Raw genomic sequence first — 13,647 nt, forward strand, 5'->3', positions numbered from 1 at the left:
CTTCATGTGACTAATACCTATAGGGTTTACTAGAGTCAATAATCTAGTTCACATCGCTATGTGATTAATACCCTGTTTGACGAGATTTTGTCGCGCCAAAGTATCTATGAGCGTGGAAAGTATTTTTATAATGTTTTTCTGAACTATTTTCTTAGAATCACAGGAAGAACAAATGTGATAGTGCTTTGCATGTACACGTATATGGGAAAACTTTCCCATGCTTAAGTGTATCTAGTTATGGCTCACAAGATGGCCATTGTTGATGCACTAGCTATTTTTCTAGTGTGGACAAAAGAATAAGAACCGAATGCATGCATGCATTGCATGCTAATTGGCATGCTTAATCATGGATATATTAATTAAATATTCCGGCCAGCCCGTGACACGGTGTTTTGGAGCATTAACAACTCGGTTGCTTATCTTCTGAAGCTACATGCACGCGTATTGCTTGGGCCCGTCTAACAGCCAGGAAAATACATGAGAGGTAGATACGTCCGGTTGGTAGCAATTGGATAAGCATGCACCTTAAACTCACACGGTTTGAATGGATTATCATCGCCTCCGCGTATCTTGCGAGCGACCCGTTCGTCTAACAGAAAACTGGCGGCGGCTTGCGCTGCACCACCGCAGCATCCAGCCATATAAAGGGCAGAACTCCACGCGCACGGGGGGCACACACGGCCGCACGGCCGCCAGGCCGCTCACAGGAGGATTAGTAGAAGCCACGATGGCTAGGCCCTGCAAAACTTTCTTCCCACTCCATACAATATCATGCTAAGAATCTCTTCCATATTTATGTCCACCACCAGCAAGAGACTCAGGCCATACCAGAGAAGGTACGCATGGAGCCAATACGGGAAGGTTGATACACACAGGTTCACCGGTGGCCGCCGGGCCGTTCACACGCGCAGGTGGCGGCGACGCCGTCGCCGACCAATGAGAGAATTGGCTGACAGTATAGGTGTAGCAAGGCAGATTAGATCGGATTGCATCGATCGTGGGTTTGTCTGTCAAAACAAATACAGGTGTAGGCGATGAACATAGCCGAGGCAGATTAGATCGGATTACACCGGTCGTGGATTTGCTTGTTAACCCCAAATACATGTGAATGCGATGAAGATGGCAAGTGGCAGATTAGATCGGTTTACACCGGTCATGGGTGTCCTTGTCAACCCAAATACAGGTGCAGGTGATGAACATGGCCACAACAATTTTGATCGGTTTACACCGGTTGTGGGTATGTGTGTCAAACAAAATATAGGTGCAAACGATGAACATGACAGCGACATATTAGATTGGTTTACGCCGATCATGTGTTTGGTTAGCCAGCCTACGTATAGGTACAGATGGACAAGATGGCTCAGAAAATTTGATCGGTTTACACTGATCTAAATATGTGGTCCTTGATCCAAAGAGGTGTTGGTACCTTGATGGAAAAGAGATGAAAGAAGATCAAATAGTAACATTAGCACTCAGGTTTTGAGGCATGCTATTAGCAGACGCTGCAGATTATGCAAAGTTGAAGTGGATACACGGGTCGAGGCAGTATAAAAATTAGTACAAGCAGCAGAGTAGGGATAGAGCCAGTCGCCCACATGCAAAGTCAGCTGCAAGGCCGCCGTGCCGCCGACGCACAACCAGCACTGGGGGACGCACACACGGGCTGCTCGCCGCCAGGCTGCTGGCATAGATGGAGCCTTGAACATGCACATCTCGCATAGTCTCTGATGGTGAAGCCATGCTACCCCTACCCTGCTACTCACCTGTTAGAGTTGTGTCGAATATTGTGTACAAGGTAGGTTACAGTTGGACTTGTAGTTGTATTGTGTTTATATAGGATATGGAGTCGTGTCCTAGTAGGACACTTGTATCCTAGGCCTCTCTTTTATATAGCGGGGGTAGACACACGATGTAACCTATGCCAACATAATAGCACTGGAACACAGGGGAAGCCGGCGGCATGTGCCGGTGTCCAGGGCGACCGGGTGCGGTATTGTGACGGTGTCATGGGGAGGAGCGCCCATAGTCAGGCCCCGGGGATGTAGCCATATCGGTGAACCTCGTCAACAAATCTCGGTGTCATGCGAATCATGCAAATACAGGGCGTCAAGCAATGCATGGAGAAGTGCGGGGCGAACACGACGCAGGGTGGAGCATGATTACAGTCGGATAAGTTCGGCTGGGTCAGACTTGTCAATCTGATGGATCGACGTAAGTCGGTTGGTACAGAAGACGGTGGTGGGATCGGCGACGACGACATAGGAGCGTGATGCCAATGGTGACCGACTTCTGGGTGTGGAAACACGTGGCGCAAGGCTGAGTGCTTGTGCGGCTTCGATAAGACTGGCGTGGGGTTGATTCAAGATGGCGTACGCATGTGAGCTTGAAGTCGACGGGACGCGAGGGTGGACTGATCATCTACCATGGAGTCATGTTGAAGGTGGAGCTGGATTGAGGGGCTACGGTGTAAGGATTCAGAGAATCGAAGCCTATTCAGCAAGGGGAAAAAGCGAGTGACATGCAGTTCAGACTAGAGCCCAGTGGTCTGATGGAAGCGTGAAACTCGTCATTGGTCGGCGATGACCGATGGTACTCTGCAGTGGGGTTGAGTGGTGTGGGTTTCGTTACCCTTGAGACTCGACCGGGACAGCGGAGGCTCGACGTGGTAATAGCGGCGAGGCGTGCGGTATGCACAGGACATGATGACGGGCCAGGGCTCTGGTGGTCATACATGTGGTAAGACAACTGCGAATTTGACTCGGGATGACTACAAGCAACGGTGAAATTCCTTCAAGTTTCAGATAAACGGTCAAGAAAGGAGCGGTGATGTTGAGTTCAGGTAACTCTTATGTGTGACACCCAATATGTGAGTTGTTCACTTTCATGCAGGTCAGTGATCAGTGTGTGATAATGTTGACGGATACTCTGGAAGTTGGGAGCACAGACTAGAGTAAAGAGGAACTTAATTTTGCTCGAGTGTTGACTGTGGTCAGGAAAAGGAGGGACTACAAGTTGCAGGTGGAGTCACATGGAGTCTTTGGAGTAGCAGCGGTATTTATGGGATAAGTTCAAGTCCAATGTACATGGAAGTTTGACGCATTGACGAATTCAAGGTGGTGGAGAATATTCGCCAAGGTGGAGTTTGTTAGAGTTGTGTCGAATATTGTGTACAAGGTAGGTTACAATTGGACTTGTAGTTGTATTGTGTTTATATAGGATATGGAGTCGTGTCCTAGTAAGACACTTGTATCCTAGGCCTCTCTTTTATATAGCGGGGGTAGACACACGATGTAACCTATGCCAACATAATAGCACTGGAACGCAGGGGAAGCCGGCGGCATGTGCCGATGTCCAGGGCAACCGGGTGCGGTATTGTGACGGTGTCATGGGGGAGGAGCGCCCATAGTCAGGCCCAGGGGATGTAGCCATATCAGTGAACCTCGTTAACAAATCTCGGTGTCGTGCTCATGTGATTGCTTGATCCTCAGATGATCAACGGTATACCTGGGATTTATTCTAACATCACCAAAATCCTCACCAAAATCCTGTAGTATACACTGCATCACCGGCGGCCGCGTCGACACGGCCATGTGTTCTTATGATAAGAAATGATGAGATCTTGACATCCTCTTTTCTCACGGCTGGTTGCCTCAGATTAACAGATCGGTTTACACCGAATCCATTTGTTGCCTCGGATCATTTTAGATTGGTTTACCAATCCAGTCATGGCATGTAGTAAATATTTGATAGGCAGATCAACCAGTGCATGGCTTGGATTCGGATCGCTCCCATAGCAGATCGTTTCCGTATAAAATATATTTGGAGGCAAATTGCTGGTGCCGGATTTTGGATTCGGATCGCTCTCATATAGCAAACCGTATCCGTAGAGAAATATCTATGGAGGAGTTAATATGGTGCTTGACTTGGATTCAGATCACTGTCATGGTCGCCACGCAGAAATATTTAAGAGGCAGGTCACTCATATAGTTGATCGCTTTCATACATAATATGTGAGGAGTGAACTAGAATGTTCAGCTTGGATTCGGATCACCCTCGGAGCAGATCGTTTCCATGCAGAATTTTAGAGTTGATAGCGCTACACTTGGAACAGTCATTTAGCCTGACCGTGGAAAGTTTGGGCTTGAAAGTATTTAGTGCCGTGACAGATCCGGCCATTTATATTTATATAAAAGACTCAGCTCAAGTGGATTCGCAATGACGCACCATTTTTGTATGATGAGAAGGCAGTATGACATATTGCAATATTATTTGTCACGGGCTAATTAGCTTAGCCCGTGCTGGACATTAAATATCCAGATCTAAATGTCTTTCATGATTTTGTGAACAACGTGGTTACTCAATATGATGACATGCCTAGCACGTAAATCTTGATATTTCATTGACGGCCCTCACGGCTAGGTGTCTGTCGCAAAGTATCATGACACGGTTCCTTCCTTCGGTGACCGGCGAGGCCGGAACCTTTCACTAGTCTAGGCCGACAAGGCTAGGCATTTTCTCCTTGACAGACGAGGCTGGGAGACATTATCCCTTTTTCGTGACCGACGAGGCCGGAACCCCTTTTGTCCTGTCTGACGAGGCCGGACGCACTATCTCCTTGACTGATGAGGCTTGGAGACATTACCCCTTTCCGCGATCGATGAGGCCGGAAATCATTTGTGCTGACTAATGAGATTGGACGCACTATCTCCTCGACCGATGAGGCTTGGAGGCATTACCCTCTTTCCGTGACTGACGAGGCCGGACTCACTTTGTTCGCGACTAACGAGGTCGAACACAATTTTGAGGCTTCACTATGAACCCGGCGCCGACGAGGCCGGACGCTTCATACCAGGGCCGACGAGGCCTTAGAACATTCATGTCTGCCACTTTTACTTCTCAACATATCATGAGAATATTTCAGGTTACAAGACGACGACCATCATCGCAGCTTAATCGGAGGTGTTCCGCGGATTGCCCCGCAGATGTAATTAACCGGATCGTCTTACAAGGCTTCGGGAACCAGAACCTCTACAATCGCTGGATATTAGTCAGATGTACTTGTCCATGGCGCAACCTATGTAATCATGTGGGAAACCGCACTTTGTAATTCTTATGAGAATTAATAAAGCAGTATTTCCCTATGTGTTCTTGTCCCTTTTATTTATTTGTATACGAAAGTATACTGGCACGCCTGCATTTTTTTATTGCCGTTACGCATTAGGAAATACCCCTACGCAGGGGACGTTTCTTTTTCGCGAAACACACCCAAAGAGTCATCATGTTTTGCTTGTGAGAGAAGTTTAGCCTACAGGTCTGCAACATTCAGATCCGTATGTATTTCGCAAATTTCTATGTCTACAATGCTCTGCACGGAGCTACTCTATCTAATTGCTCCCACTTTCAATATGTATCCAGATCGAGACTTAGAGTCATCTAGATCGATGTAAAAAGTTTGCATCGACATAACTCTTTATGACGAACTCTTTTATTATCTCTATAACCGATAAATATTTCCTTAGTCCTCTAAGGATAATTTTGACCGCTGTCCAGTGATCTACTCCCAGATCACTATTGTACTCCCTTGCCAGAATAATGCTAAGGTATACAATAGGACTGGTAAACAACATAGCATACTTTATATAACCTATGACTGAGGCATAGGGAATGACTTTTCATTCTCTTTCTATTTTCTGCTGTGGTCGAGTTTTGAGTCTTTACTTAACTTCACACCTTGCAACACAGGAAAGAACTCCTTCTTTGACTGTTTCATTTTGAACTACTTCAAAATCTTGTCAAGGTATGTACTCATTGAAAAAACTTATCAAGCGTCTTGATCTATTTCTATAGATCTTGATGCTCAATGTGTAAGCAGCTTCATCGAGGTCTTTCTTTGAAAAACTCTTTTCAAACACTCATTTATGATTTCCAGAAAATTCTACATTATTTCCGATCAACAATATGTCATTCACATATACTTATTAGAAATGCTGTATTGCTCCCACTCACTTTCTTGTAAATACAGACTTCACCGCAAGTCTGTATAAAACCATATGCTTTGATCACTTTATCAAAGCATATATTCCAACTCTGAGATGCTTGCACCAGTCCATAGATGGATCGCTGGAGCTTTCTCGCTTTGTTAGCATCTTTAGGATCGACAAAACCTTCTAGTTGCATCATATACAACTCTTCTTTTAAGAAATCCATGAAGGAATGCAATTTTGACATCCATTTGCCAGATTTCATAAAATGCGGCAACTGCTAACATGATTCGAACACCTTGACCTTGTCGAAAACATTTTGCGACAATTCGAGCTTTGTAGATAGTAACACTACTATCAGCATCCGTCTTCCTCTTGAAGATCCATTTATTCTTAATGACTCACCGATCAGCGGGCAAGTCAATTAAAGTCCATACTTTTTTCTCATACATGGATCCCATCTCAGATTTCATGGCCTCAAGCCATTTCGCGGAATCTGAGCTCATCATCGCTTCCTCATTGTTCGTAGGTTCATCATGGTCAAGTAACATGACATCCAGAACAGGATTACCGTACCACTCTGGTGCGGATCTCACTCTGGTTGACCTACGAGGTTCGGTAGTAACTTGATCTGAAGTTACATGATCATCATCATTAGCTTCCTCACTAATTGGTGTAGGAGTCACGGGAATAGATTTCCGTAATGAACTACTTTCCAATAAGGGAGTAGGTACAGTTACCTCATCAATTTCTACTTTTTTCCCACTCACTTCTTTCGAGAGAAACTCCTTTTCTAGAAGGATCCATTCTTAGCAACGAATGTCTTGCCTTCGGATCTGTGATAGAAGGTGTACCCAACTATCTCCTTTGGGTATCCTATGAAGACACATTTCTCCGATTTGGGTTTGAGCTTATCAGGATGAAACCTTTTCACATAAGCATCGCAACCCCAAACTTTAAGAAACGACAACTTTGGTTTCTTGCCAAACCACAGTTCATATGGCATCGTCTCAACGGATTTAGATGGTGCCCTATTTAATGTGAATGCAGCTGTCTCTAATGCATAAACCTAAAACGATAGTGATAAATCGGCAAGAGACATCATAGATTGCACAATATCTAGTAAAGTACGGTTACGATGTTTGGACACACCACTACGTTGTGGTGTTCCAGGTGGCGTGAGTTGCGAAACTATTCCGCATTGTTTCAAATGAAGACCAAACTCGTAACTCAAACATTCTCCTCCACGATCAGATCGTAGAAACTTTATTTTCTTGTTACGATGATTTTCCACTTCACTCTCAAACTATTTGAACTTTTCAAATGTTCAGATTTATGTTTCATCAAGAAGATATACCCATATCTTACTCAAATCATCTGTGAAGGTCAGAAAATAACGATACCTGCCGCGAGCCTCAACACTCATCGGACTGCATACATCAGTATGTCTTATTTCCAACAAGTATGTTGCTCACTCCATTGTTCCGGAGAATGGAGTCTTAGTCATCTTGCCCATGAGGCATGGTTCGCAAGCATCAACTGATTCATAATCAAGTGATTCCAAAAGCCCATCAACACGGATCTTCTTCATGCGCTTTACACCAATATGACCTAAACGGCAGTGCCACAAATAATTTGCACTATCATTATTAACTTTGCATCTTTTGGCTTCAATATTATGAATATGTGTATCACCACGATCGAGATTCAATAAACCATTCACCTTGGTTGTATGACCATTGAAGGTTTTATTCATGTAAACAGCACAACAATTATTCTTTGACTTTAAATGAATAACCGTATTGCAATAAACATGATCAAATGATATTCATGCTTAACGCAAACACCAAATAACATTTATTTAGGTTCAACACTAATCCCGAAAGTATAGGGAGTGTGCGATGATGATCATATCAATCTTGGAACCACTTCCAACACACATCGTCACTTCACCCTTAACTAGTCTCTGTTCATTCTGCAACTCCCGTTTCGAGTTACTAATCTCAGCAAATGAACTAGTATCAAATACTGAGGGGTTGCTATTAACACTTGTAAAGTACACATCAATAACATGTATATCAAATATATCTTTGTTCACTTTGCCATCCTTCTTATCCGCCAAATACTTGGGGCAGTTCTGCTTCCAGTGACCAGTCCCTTTGTAGTAGAAGCACTTCGTCTCAGGCTTAGGTCTAGACTTGGGCTTCTTCACTTGAGCAGCAACTTGCTTGTCGTTCTTCTTGAAGTTCCCCTTCTTCCCTTTGCCCTTTTCTTGAAACTAGTGGTCTTGTCAACCATCAACACTTGATGCTTTTCTTGATTTCTACCTTCGTCGATTTCAGCATCACGAAGAGCTTGGGAATCGTTTCCGTTATCCCTTGCATATTATAGTTCATAACGAAGTTCCAGTAACTTGGTGATAGTGACTAGAGAACTCTGTCAATCACTATCTTATCTGGAAGATTAACTCCCACTTGATTCAAGTGATTGTAGAACTCAGACATTCTGAGCACATGCTCACTAGCTGAGCTATTCTCCTCCATCTTGTAGGCAAAGTGCTTGTCAAAGGTCTCATACCTTTCGACATGGGCATGAGTCAGAAATACTAATTACAACTCTTGGAACATCTCATAAGATCCGTGGCGTTCAAAACGTCTTTGAAGCCCCGATTCTAGGCCGTAAAGCATGGTGCACTAAACAATCAAGTAGTCATCATATCGAGCTCGCCAAACGTTCATAACGTTTGCATCTGCTCCTGCAATCGGTCTGTCACCTAGCGGTGCATCAAGGACATAATTCTTCTATGCAGCAATGAGGATAATCCTCAGATCACGGATCCAATCCACATCATTGCTACTAACATCTTTCAACTTAGTTTTTCTCTAGGAACATATCAAAATAAATGGGGAGCTACATCGCGAGCTATTGATCTACAACATAGTTATGCAAATACTATCAGGACTAAGTTCATGATAAATTAAAGTTCAATTAATCATATTACTTAAGAACTCCCACTTAGATAGACATCCCTCTAGTCATCTAAATGATCACGTGATCCAAATCAACTAAACCATGTCTGATCATCACGTGAGATGGAGTAGTTTTCAATGGTGAACATCACTATGTTAATCATATCTACTATATGATTCACACTCGACCTTTCGGTCTCTAGTGTTCCAAGGACATATCTGCATATGCTAGGCTCGTCAAGTTTAACCCGAGTATTCCGTGTGTGCAAAACTGGCTTGCACCCGTTGTACGTGAACGTAGAGCTTATCACACCCGATCATCACGTGGTGTCTCGGCACGACGAACTGTCATGCGACCGTGTATACTCAGGGAGAACACTGATACCTTGAAATTTAGTGAGATATCATCTTATAATGCTACCACCGAACTAAGCAAAATAAGATGCATAAAGGATAAACATCACATGCAATCAAAATATGTGACATGATATGGCCATGATCATCTTGCGCCTTTGATCTCCATCTCCAAAGTACCGTCATGATCTCTATCGTTACCGGCATGACACCATGATCTCCATGATCTTGATCTCTATCAATGTGTCGTCACATGGTCGTCTCGCCAACTATTGCTTTTGCAACTATTGCTATCGCATAGCGATAAAGTAAAGCAATTACAAGGCACTTGCATCTTATGCAATAAAGAGACAACCATAAGGCTCCTGCCAGTTGCCGATAACTTTAACAGAACATGATCATCTCATACAACAATTTATATCTCATCACGTCTTGACCATATCACATCACAACATGCCCTGCAAAAACAAGTTAGATGTCCTCTACTTTGCTGTTGCAAGTTTTACGTGGCTGCTACGGGCTGAGCAAGAACCGTTCTTACCTACGCATCAAAAACCACAACGCGGTATAGTGATTGCTTTTTGATCTTCAGAAAGAACCCTGTTCATTGAATCTGATTCAACTAAAGCTGGAGAAACAGACACCGCTAGCCATCTGTGTGCGAGGCACATCGGTAGAACCAGTCTCGCGTAAGCGTACCATAATGTCGGTCTGGGCCGCTTCATCCAACAATGCCGCTGAATCAAGAATAACCTAGTGACGGTAAGCAATATGTATATACCCACGCCCACAACTCCTTTGTGTTCTACTCGTGCATATAACATCTATGCATAAACCTGGCTCTGATACCACTGTTGGGTAACGTAGTAATTTCAAAAAAATTCTACGCACACGCAAGATCATGGTGATGCATAGCAACGAGAGGGGAGAGTGTCATCCACGTACCCTCGTAGACCATAAGCGGAAGCGTTATGAGAACGTGGTTGATGTAGTCGTACTTCTGCACGATTCGACTAATCCAAGTACCGAACATACAACGCCTCCGAGTTCAGCACACGTTCAGCTCGGTGATGTCCCACGAACTCCGATCCAGCAGAGCTTCGAGGGAGAGTTCCGGCAGCACGAAGGCGTGATGACGGTTATGATGATGCTACCGACACAGGGCTTCGCCTAAGCACCGCTACAATATGACCGAGGTGGATTATGGTGGAGGGGGGCACCGCACACAGCTAAAAGATCAACTGATCAACTTGTGTGTTCATGGGGTGCCCCCTTCCCCCGTATATAAAGGAGTGGAGGAGTGGGAGGGCCGGCCCTCTACTATGGCGCGCCCTGGGGAGTCCTACTCCCACCGGGAGTAGTTTTCCCCCCTTGCATGTAGTAGGAGTAGGAGAGAAGGAAAGGGAAAAGAGAAGAGAAGGAAGGAGGGGGCGCCGCCCCTCCCCCTAGCCCAATTCGGACTAGGCCTTGGGGGCGCACAGCCTCCCCTCTCTCTTTCCCCTAAAGCCCAATAAGGCCCATATACTCCCTGGCGAATTCCCGTAACTCGCCGGTACTCCGATAAATACCCGAACCACTCAGAACCTTTCCGATGTCTGAATATAGCCTTCCAATATATCGATCTTCACGTCTCGAACATTTCGAGACTCCTCGTCATGTCCCTGATCTCATCCGGGACTCTGAACAACCTTCGGTACATCAAAACACATAAACTCGTAATATCGATCGGCACCGAAAGTTAAGCGTGCGGACCCTACGGGTTCAAGAACTATGTAGACATAACCGAGACTCATCTATGTTCAATAACCAATAGCACAACCTGGATGCTCATATTAGCTCCTACATATTCTACGAAGATCTTTATCGGTCAAACCGCATAACGGTATACGTTGTTCCCTTTGTCATCGGTATGTTACTTGCCCGAGATTCGATCGTGGTATCTCAATACCTAGTTCAATCTCGTTACCGGCAGGTCTCTTTACTTGTTCCGTAATGCATCACCCCGCAACTAAATCATTAGTCACATTGCTTGCAAGGCTTATAGTGATGTGCATTACCGAGAGGGCCCAGAGATACCTCTCCGACAATCGGAATGACAAATCCTAATCTCTATCTATGCCAACTCAACAAGTACCATCGTAGACACCTGTAGTGCACCTTTATAATCACCCAGTTACGTTGTGACGTTTGGTAGCACACAAAGTGTTCCTTCAGTATTCGGGAGTTGCATGATCTCATAGTCTTAGGAACATGTATAAGTCATGAAGAAAGCAGTAATAACAAACTAAACGATCATCGTTCTAAGCTAACGGAATGGGTCAAGTCAATCACATCATTCTCTAATGATGTGATCCCGTTAATCAAATGACAACTCATGTCTATGGCTAGGAAACTTAACCATCTTTGATTCAATGAGCTAGTCAAGTAGAGGCATACTAGTGACACTCTGTTTGTCTATGTATTCACACATGTACTAAGTTTCCGGTTAATACAATTCTAGCATGAATAATAAACATTTATCATGATATAAGGAAATAAATAATAACTTTATTATTGCCTCTAGGGCATATTTCCTTCAGGCTTGATCGTGCGGTGACATGTTTCTAGAGGCGGGTGTTAAGCACCTTGTTGCTCCCTCGTTAGACCATGCTCCGATCCTCTTGAGGTACTTATCCAAGCCACCAAGAGAGAGTACTGGTAGGAGATGTCACCACTATGAAGTGGCTTGGGAGCGCGACCCGACGCTGCCCGAGGTAATCATGCAAGCCTGGACTTCAGCTGGTGTCATTGGCAACCTTGGTGACGTGGCTGCGGCCTTTGGTGATCTCATGCAAGCGCTTCATGGGCGGAGTAAAAAGCAATTCGGTAATGTGGTCAAGGAAATAAATAAATCACGTACTCGTCTCGAGGAACTAATGGCTATGAATGCTGATCAGAGGACCATTAGAGAAGCTACTGACCGCATGAATGAGCTTCTTTACAGGGAAGAGATGATAAGGATGCATCGTTCTTAGATTGACTGGCTGCTGGAGGGCGACCGAAACACAAAATTCTTCAACCGTAAGGCAGTTTGGCGTGTGCGTCAAAACAGAATTAAATCACTTTGTGGATGATAGTGGTGTTGTTGGGGAACGTTGCAGAAAACAAAAAATTTCCTACGGTTTCACCAAGATCCATCTATGAGTTCATCTAGCAACGAGTGATCAGATGCATCTACACACCTTTGTAGATCGCGAGCGGAAGCGTTCAAAGAACGGGGATTAGGTAGTCGTACACGACATGATCCAAATCACCGGAGATCCCAGCACCGAACGGACGGCACCTCCGCGTTCAACACACGTACAGTCAGCGTAACGTCTCCTCCTTCTTGATCCAGCAAGGGGAGAGGAGAGGTTGAGGAAGATGGCTCCAGCAGCAGCACGACGGCGTGGTGGTGATGGAGCTGCAGTACTCCGGCAGGGCTTCGCTAAGCTCTATGGAGGAGGAGGAGGTGTTGGAGAGGGAGGAGGAGGCAACCAAAGGCGTGGCTCAAAAAGCCCTCCTTCCCCTACTATATATAGGGAGCCCAAGGGGGGGCGGCCCTAGGAGATCCAATCTCCTAGGGGGCGGCGGCCAAGGGAGGAGTCCCTCCCCCCCAAGGCACCTAGGGGTGCCTTCCCCTAGTGGGACTCTTCCCTTTTGTGAACCCTAGGCGCATGGGCCTCTTGGGGCTGGTGCCCTTGGCCCATGTAGGCCAAGGCGCACCCCCTACAGCCCATGTGGCCCCCCGGGGCAGGTGGCCCCACCCGGTGGACCCCCGGCACCCTTCTGGTGGTCCCGGTATAATACCGGTGACCTCGAAACTTGTCCCGATGGCCGAAATAGCACTTCCTATATATAATTCTTTACCTCCGGACCATTCTGGAACTCCTCGTGACGTCCGGGATCTCATACGAGACTCCGAACAACATTCGGGTTACTGCATATACATATCCCTACAACCCTAGCGTCACCGAACCTTAAGTGTGTAGACCCTACGGGTTCGGGAGACATGTAGACATGACCGAGACAACTCTCCGGTAAATAACCAACAGCGGGATCTGGATACCCATGTTGGCTCCCAAGTGTTCCTCGATGATCTCATCGGATGAACCACGATGTCGAGTATTCAAGCAACCCCGTATACAATTCCCTTTGTCAATCGGTGTGTTACTTGCCCGAGATTCGATCGTCGGTATCCCAATACCTCGTTCAATCTCGTTACCGGCAAGTCACTTTACTCGTACCGTAATGCATGATCCCGTGACCATACACTTGGTCACTTTGAGCTTATAGTGATGATGCATTACCGAGTGGGCCCAGTG

The sequence above is a fragment of the Triticum urartu genome, chromosome 2A (assembly GCF_056163025.1).
Source record: "Triticum urartu cultivar PI428250 chromosome 2A, HENAU_Tu73, whole genome shotgun sequence".
Taxonomy (NCBI): domain Eukaryota; kingdom Viridiplantae; phylum Streptophyta; class Magnoliopsida; order Poales; family Poaceae; genus Triticum; species Triticum urartu.